This window comes from Cariama cristata, unplaced genomic scaffold (assembly GCF_000690535.1).
Source record: "Cariama cristata isolate BGI_N322 unplaced genomic scaffold, ASM69053v1 scaffold4729, whole genome shotgun sequence".
NCBI lineage: Eukaryota > Metazoa > Chordata > Aves > Cariamiformes > Cariamidae > Cariama > Cariama cristata.
This window is the reverse complement of record NW_009637409.1, coordinates 1-8,366: the sequence shown is the minus strand read 5'-3', so window position 1 is coordinate 8,366 and position 8,366 is coordinate 1. Positions and strand designations below refer to the sequence as shown.

General features: G+C 49.2%; 1 long non-coding RNA gene across 1 annotated transcript; it reads right to left on the bottom strand.

Annotated features, from left to right (window-relative positions):
• Positions 1 to 676: 676 nt before the first annotated feature.
• Positions 677 to 6,966, bottom strand: LOC104167919. Its single transcript, XR_696507.1, has 3 exons — positions 6,843 to 6,966; positions 1,157 to 1,273; positions 677 to 1,068 (listed from the first exon to the last, which is right to left on the bottom strand). It is a non-coding gene; the product is annotated as an uncharacterized LOC104167919 (long non-coding RNA).
• Positions 6,967 to 8,366: the final 1,400 nt, after the last annotated feature.

The following is an 8,366-nucleotide window of genomic DNA, read 5'->3' as shown; positions in this document are numbered from 1 at the left end:
AATGAAGTTAAGGAAACACTGATGATGGGCTGAAGAAACAATCTTTCCTGTGAGTCATTCTGGTTTGTATTAAAATAGCAAAGTAGATACCAGCTAAGAAATAATATAAGTAAAAGGTGAATGCAATTATTCAAAAAAAAAAAAACCAAACCCTTGCAAATCTCAGTATAGAGTGTAAGTAGCAAGCGAGTTAAGTCTCGGAAAATCCTAAGCAAAAGGCTGTTTCCTTTGGCACTGACTCCTTCATGGTCAAAGCATTTCTCAAAGAAAGTTTCTATCTATACCTTTACAGTAAATAACTTGCATTTTACTCCTCACTGTTAGACTACTCCACTGCTCTGGGGGCTCCCCTTCCACCGGGAATGGCACAATCTAACTGCAAAGTGATTTTGAATGTCTGTCTGTACACACAGATAACTTAAATGCAGCTTTTTTTTTTCTACAAAACACATTGCACGCAGTCTCTGCGGATAAGGACCTCCGTATTGCACCAGCTCTGTGTGTATGTCAAGGTACTTCATAACCAGGGGGTTAACAGCGGGGACTGCAGAGCATTATTCAAAGTACCTTCCACTCAGCTCTGAACGCATCCGCCTTTGATCACAAGTATATCTGCAATTAGTGCCTCATCTTAACATCTCAATAAGCAGTTCAAGCATTCAGAAACAAACATCAGTGGGTCTAACAGCTACTTTAATTCATTTTATAAATAAGCAATTGCGAATTTTGCTCCAAGTGGCTGCTCGTGTAGCCCATTCCATAAACGGCGTTCTCTGCAGAGTAAGGCACGATGCGATACGAATGCAGCTCTTCATAATAGAGCGACTGGGAACAGCACTCCTGCACCATAAATTTCAGCCGTTTTCGTGCGTCAGAGTAAGCAGTCCTATAACATGGAGCCTCCTTAAAGTATTCATAGCTCTCCCTCTCTGTCTCTAGGTGAATCTTCCTCAACAGATTGTTAATTAATACAGACCTACGGAGATAGGCTTCAGGGTCATCCAGGAATCGGAGTTTCTGGAGAGAAAGTTTTAGAATACAAGTCCGGTCCTCGGGTAGTATCAGGTGCTGGGGAGGAAAGCGCAAGCAAATGGGTCTTTAGCATCGAGGAATGAAACCAGGGGAGGATGGGGTCTGGAATGAGTGAGTTACTCACTTTTGGACAATACTCATGGTAATCTTGATGTAAATGTTCTTCTTCTGCATATTTTCTCTTAAAGTAGGCTACTTTCGACGTCGTTAATGTCTTTGGTAGGCCCCGATCAGATCAGCTCTGCACAAAAGAAGAAGAAAAAGAGTCTCAGTAACGCTTGCTGCCATGGTGGCTGTAATGTCACGGTCCGGGGTGTGTAGGGGAAGGAGGGGTCCAGAGGTGGTACGCAGCCAGGACCACACTCAGCCTCCACCTGCAGCCCTCAACCCACTGGAAAAATAATTGAGAGGCTGGCAAATGTGAAGGCATCTCTGAGCCGGCACCCTGAGGCTTGTCAGCACAGCAAGCCCTGCTCCGGAGTGACAACCACAGCACTGGACACAGGTTGCCACTGCCGGGCAGGGTCTCCAAGGTCCTACAACCAAGCAGGGTACCCCTGGCCAACCACGGCCTCGCAGAGCAGGGCGAGAGAGATGCCCAAGCCGGGAAGGTCTCCAGGCACTGCAGAAGGGACCGGGATGAGGCCACTCATCTGCAGAACAGGGGTCCCTCTGCTACACTGGAGTGTGTGAGGGATAAGGATGGGTTTTAATTTCCACACATCACGCACAGAGCTTCGTGGTTTCCCTGGAAAACCAATACAGAGCATATTCACTAGATGGTAGTGTCGTCACGGAGAAGCAAGACAGCCCCAGCTCGGTGAGAGGGTGATGGAGCTGGTTTGTTCTCTGGGTTGCTTCAGTTTTTCAGGGCACAGAGGACGGAGGCTCAGCCCTGGGGCTAAGAGAAATGACTACTGGGCTTTTGTCCTGTGACAAGAGCCCAGTGGAGGTCTGCTGCCCCAGAGCAGAGCCCTGCAGAGGACCAGGGCTCTCCGCACAACCACAGCCAGGCTTTGCTGGGTGCTTGGAGCTCGCTTATCTCTATGGAAAGATGGCATGGTGCTCATTCAGCATCTTAATGAGACCTGTAACTTCGCTAGTACACAGTCTGGTGAACACTGGGTCCCTGTGAGAGCCAGGACTGAGTTTTGCTTTTCTGTTCACTATGCAATACAAGTAGGCATGTGCACTTGCGAGTGGCATCATCACCTCCCAAACCCTCTCTTTTGTAAGAAATTTCTATTGTTTGCTTTTAAATGCACTAAGTCAACTGGAGCCACTTTTGAGAGTAACCCTAAGTCAGGTCCTATGGGATACGTTTTCTTCCCCAAATTGAGATCTTCTCATGGGGGCACTTGAAAGTTAGGTTTTCTGAGGAAATAAAGGACTTAATTCTGGACTGCTTCTCTGCCACAGCAGAAAAGCCAAAATGTACTGCGTTGCCAAAACACAGACCTCATGTCACTGGAATGATCCCGCCACGGGACATGGGGGGCTCCTTCAGGCTTAGCTGCAGGTGGGAGTGAAAAGATACCCACACAACTATTTCAGGGACTGGTGGCATCTCTCCTTCACTGTCAGGAAAGAGTTACGTGCCCTCCCTTCCTTCCTCTACATCAAAAATCCACAAGAAGGGGCTGAAGAAGAAATCTACTCATAAGAGAGCCTTCTTGTGCTTTCTCCCCGAATTTCAAGTCTGTGAGGATGGAGGTTTCCCATAAAGGATGTTATAAATCTGAGCAGAGAACTCTTGACTGGTGGATTAACAACCCATTTGGAGCCAAGACCCACAACCCTGCTCTGGGACTTGGCCTGATACGGATTGCACGAAACAGCAGCATTTCCCCAGGAGAGGGACCATCACTCTTGCAGTGGGACAACGCTACGTTTTAGTCATCCTGGAGCACCGTACACGCCAGAGATGCTCCCTGCACCAACCTCAGCTCTCAAGGGCAAGGATATGGCTGTGGTCTGTTAGGGCTGAGTAGCTGCAAACACTGGTTTAAATTCATACGTGGCAACCTTCACTGCTTGTAGGTTTTATTCTAGCATTTGAATTGCACCAGAGCCTGGACATCCTGGACTTTTAATTACTCTCATATTAGGTTCTCCTAGGTGAAAACCCCACTGCTGTGTTACCTGAGTGCAACCACAAATGCATTTATCCTCCCAGCGCCGTAGGATGGGAGAATGTTACCGTTCTTCTCACACTACTCTGAGGAAGACAAAGGTACAGAAAGATGAAGTGACATTCCTGCAGCCACCCAGGCCATCCGAGCTGGGAAAGGAGCCAAACCTAGCATACAGGTTGATGAGCCAACCATGGGCCCATCCTTCCCCTTCAAACCAAGCCTCTCAATGCTAAAACTTGCTCCCTAGTGGTTTTCAATGAAAAGGCTGGAAGCACAGACCTAGCACTGCCTGCATGCAGCAGAAGCAGAAAATCAGCCCAAGTGCAGGAGCAAGACAGACACCCAGAGCATGCAGAGCATTGCGGTTTGGTCCTTCAGCTCCACCAGCTCCGCACAAACCCCTCCTTTGCTGCTCCCAGCCACAGGAATTCCTCTCCCTGTCCCAGAGATGAAGGGTGACAGTGGGACATTCAGCACCCCCTGAGCATGAGTGGTCCTGGAGACACCAGGAAAGAGCAGGAAGCCAGGAGAAGGCAAGGAGCCACTGGAGCACTGGCACCCTCACCCTGGGAGGGAGGGAGGGAGGGAGGGAGGGCTGTGTTTTAGCACGTGCCACAGGCTAGAGGCTGATGCTGGCTGGCAGAACCAGATGGAAAGAATTATATTTTGCAGAGGGACACATATGATCATCCTGGCAGCGGGTTCATCGAGCACCCAACTAGCACCCCCTTTCTGGAGTTACATTTAGCACCAGCCTGGGACATACCCCTTGTGTGCAAAGTGGTCAGCTGTATTTAAATTCCTAAAGACCTTACATCAGACAAAGCAGCAAAGTTATGATGACCCCCCATAACTCGGTTTAGCAGCAAGGAAGGGAAGCAACCAGCAAATGAACACCAAGAGCATCTCTGGGCTGTAAGGCTGGTTTTAAATGTGTTCCTACTTGTAAGTGAAAGGCTAAACTCTAACAGCAAAGTAGCCATAGGCTGCTCGACACCACACTAGCTGCTAGCAAATTCCAAATCTGCAGGGCTTGGGGTACCCACTTCCCCAGCCCAGCAGCTCCCATGGGTTGTCACGGGTGGCTCAACTTCTACCTCCTCTCTCCGGGAGGGAAGGGGTGCTGCCTGCACGTCTGCAGCAACAGGAAGAGAAAGTGATCCGAAGGTGAGTCCCATCACAGGGCGGCTCCACAGAAGCTCAAGGTCTGCTCTTGTGCTCTGTGTAACTGCCATCCCGTCACCACCCGTCTTGTCGTCATCGTCATCTTTTCCGGCTGTTGGTGATGTCCACACATCTCTCTGCAGGTTCAGGGGAATAAGAGCATGAACTGTGCCCTTGCACTCTGCCCTCGACACCAGCACCGATGCTAAAGCCTAGGAGGGACACCTCTCCCTGTAGGAGGTTTGCAAGTACCAAGCCTTTCTCTCATACTTAGCTTGAAAGTCAGAGCAGACCAGTTCTGTGCGTGCCTAAGGGCTGCTTGGCTGAGGTTACAGGCATACAAGGCTGTAGTAATGCCGCAGTGAATCAGACCCTTAGTGTTTTGTTTAAATATAAACATATTGAATCAGTGCTTTTTGTGTAGAAGGCTATTCTCGCAAGCCAAGTGTTTTGACAGTTACAGCAAGGTGGTATGAGTCACTGCCTCTGCCTCAGTCAAGCTCAGAGACAGATACATCTTAATCACATTACATTTTTTTTCAGCGCTACACCACAAGTCAAGGCACGGGGCCAAATTTCCCCACGGGGACTAACCAGTGTAGCGCTGAGTCCTCAGTGTGAGGTTTGTCCTTCCAGCCTGGATGAACCTCGGAAAAAGCACATTCAGCATCCCACCAGTGTTCAGCTGCAAGCCCTCTGCTAGTCACCAAGGACTCGGTAAAATTTGCAAGAGCGGGCAGAGCTGCCAGGGCTCGGGATCCACCGGGCAGGCACTGCCTGCTCATCCTGGCCAGTGTTTACACCCCGCCGGTGCATGCCTGCTCTGAATGCACGGCACATCGGAGCACGGCAGCTGTAGTTGCCATTAACGCTAATGGAAGTTTGAAACATAAATCCCACACACGGCAGCGAGGGAATAGACGTCTCTGTCTCAAGCCCGGATCTCTCAAACGCAGCTTCGCGAGGGCTTTAATTGTACTTTCAAAAGAGCAAAATGTGCCTGTTCCAATTTATTTCTCCAGGAATAATGACAGTGCTCTATGGCATGGTACCCACAGAGTTATTAGGCATGTTTGGATAGAGGGTTATCTTATCTAAATTGGGTTGGAGACAGATTTATAACACAGCAACTTCACAGTTGAACTGCAAATTGCAAGAAATTCTCTTCATCTGGCTCATGCGCTCCCGCATCACCCCAGCGACAAGAGCCCCTCTTTGGCATGAATTAGTGCTGGGTGATTTCCACAGGGCTGCGAGCTAGCCCAGACAGGAGGTAAGACGGAGTTTAACAAATGATTGAACAGCCAGGGGGGGGGAAAAAAAAAAAAAAAATGCAGCTTGTGCTTTTCCATCTCAGGCAATGGAGAGGGATCTGCAAACCCCAGATCTGCACAGCAGCTCTGCCCCAGAGCTCGTACGTGAGACCTTGGGAGCGTTCCCACACCTGTCTGTGCCTCCACCTCTCCTACCTTTCCTCAGGAACAAAATTCATCCCTGCCTGCTCGGTGCTGCAGTGAAAAGGGTTGACAAGCAGGTACTACAGGCTTATTGATGCAGACATCTGCAGGGGGTAAGCACAGGAGCTCGCTGGCCAAGCCAGACCTGCCGACACTGTGTGCAGAAGGTGGCCAGTCAAATGTGCCGGCGCCCTGCAGGGTTCCCTATCGCAGCATAAGGGAGGATAATCAATACGTAAGCTAAAACTGGCTGAGATGGAAACCATTTCTGAGCATCTCTTGCATGCACAAATAGAAAACCTGAGGCTTCTGAGCACACAGAAGTTGGCATTTATTATCAGCAGGGTATTTGACATGGTAGGAAATATCATCATGTCCTTGCGACTGCTGTCAAATTGCAGCGATAAATTCCCCCGTCTCTAACCTCAGCAGCACTTGCAATTAGGGAGTGCTCAGCTGAAACCTTCCTCTGATTTCACATGCTATGCTGCTGCATTTCCCCTCTTCAGGGGCAGAAAAAGTAGCTGGTCCCACCGTGGGATTCCCAGTTAATAATGCAAAGCTACCAGACCACAGGCAGGTGAACATGTGGTTCGAAAACATGTACCAGCCCCAGGATTTCACACAGACTGCCAATCGATTGCAGTCCTTCCAGAGTACCGAGTCTTATTCCTCGCTTAGGCAGAGAGAGCCCCCTTTAACTGACCCGGGGAAAGGTGAGGACCCACAGCCATGCTGCTGTCTGCTGGCTTTGCACTTTAAAACTGCCTTTCTTTTAGTCTGATAATTGCTTTGCAGATCTCCCTAACTGCAGATTCTCCCTGGGCACACGTGTGTGCAAGGCACACGCATCTGAAGCTCTCATGAGGGCATGAAGACACAAGACTTAACGATTGAGTGACTATTCCTGTCTCGCTCCTTGTAGTCCCACTGCTTTTTTCAATAGAATAAAATCATATTTCCAGCTTCAACTCCTTTCCACACTAATCCAAGTAATTCCCCGTGCCTCTGAAGGCATACCCAACAAGCTGAAGTCTGTAAACTTGTTAGTTACCTGAGGATGCGGAGTCAATCTGCAAATGGTCTTTCTGGGGTAATTTCAGCAGTTCTGGTAAGATTTCCTCCTCGCACGGGCTCAGCGAGCATTTCTGGCAGCACGGCACTGCTGAACGGTTACCTGCCGTGGTGGATCAAGGAGAAACACATGCGGTTCAGGTGGTAAAGTCAGGACATACACGGCAAGTAGCTGGACCGCAAGGGAAGAAAGTGCTATTTCAGCAGCCCCACAGGGCTTAATAACAGGAAAAATGAGAGTTCTGATGTCACATCCAGTTCTCTAACTTTGACCTTGCTTCCTGGACTCCCTTTCAAACACTGGGAAAGTAAAATAAAACATTAAGAAAAATCTTTTCAGACTCTCAGTGGTATAGCTGTAATCCTCTCAGAGCAAATGCCGCAAAAATACAGCTTGCTCTTCTAAATATCCGGAAGTTTCCTGAGCTAGAACATGATTACTGCCCTGAACGCCGTCTCTTAAAATGGCACTTTATTTTCTCCATTAATTCTTGTCAGCCTTGGAGGAAAGCTAAAGGGTGACTATTTAAACCACACCATTATTTTGAGTAGTAGCATTCACTTCCTATCATACACACCCACACTGCCTGCAGGGTAATACAGGTCTGGGAAAAGTCAGATTACCATTTTTATTTAACAGAATTATTGCAGCATGTATATTTCAGTGTTTGCTTTCCATACGGTACGGTTTCTAGGCTGCAAGTAGATACAGCAGCATCCAGCTGATGCTTTGCCTCCTTGGGGGAGTATTTGACATGCTGTAGTAAGAATATTTCCCACTCTGGGGGAAAAATGATCACAGATATGTATATGCATACCCAAACTCTGCACTTTTACATGTATGTGCAGAAACACTCACACTTTGTATGTACATGAATGAAAATAAACAGGTCTAAATCCTGCGGGAGAGAAAGAAAAGGAGAGCATGTATGTGTGCATACTCACGTCTCACAGCTATAAGACAACTATATTTAGACGGTTATCTCATCCCAGAGGATGATACTTCATTAACAGGCGATGAAAGAGTAGCTATGGTTACTTTTCAGAGTTCAGCTTTGACCATAAAATGACGACTCTGATTAAAATGACCTTTCGTCGAGCACGCTAGAGTCCGGCAGAGCAGCAGGCACCTCTGCCCACAGCGCGCAGCACTGCAGGACGAGCGGCAAGCCTCCCTCTCGGCTCTTTGCCCTCTTCCACGATGCAGCAAAGCCGAGAGCTCACAAACAAATACAAAACTTACTCCACGCCAACAGCCACCTGCTCAAGCCCTTTGGGCAGATCCCACCAGCAAAGCCCCATGCCAGCTCGCTGCCACAGACAACCCCACGGCTCCCTGTCCCCAGCCACTGCCCGCTCAATGGCACTCACCCGGTGAGCCCCGGCTCCAGAGGGAGGGCTGCTCCCCGTCCTTCCCTCGCTGCCCGGAGCTGCCTGCTGCTCCTGGAGGAGGAGGTGGTGGCGGCGGTGGCGGTGGTGGCAGTGGCGGTGGTGGTGGCGGTGG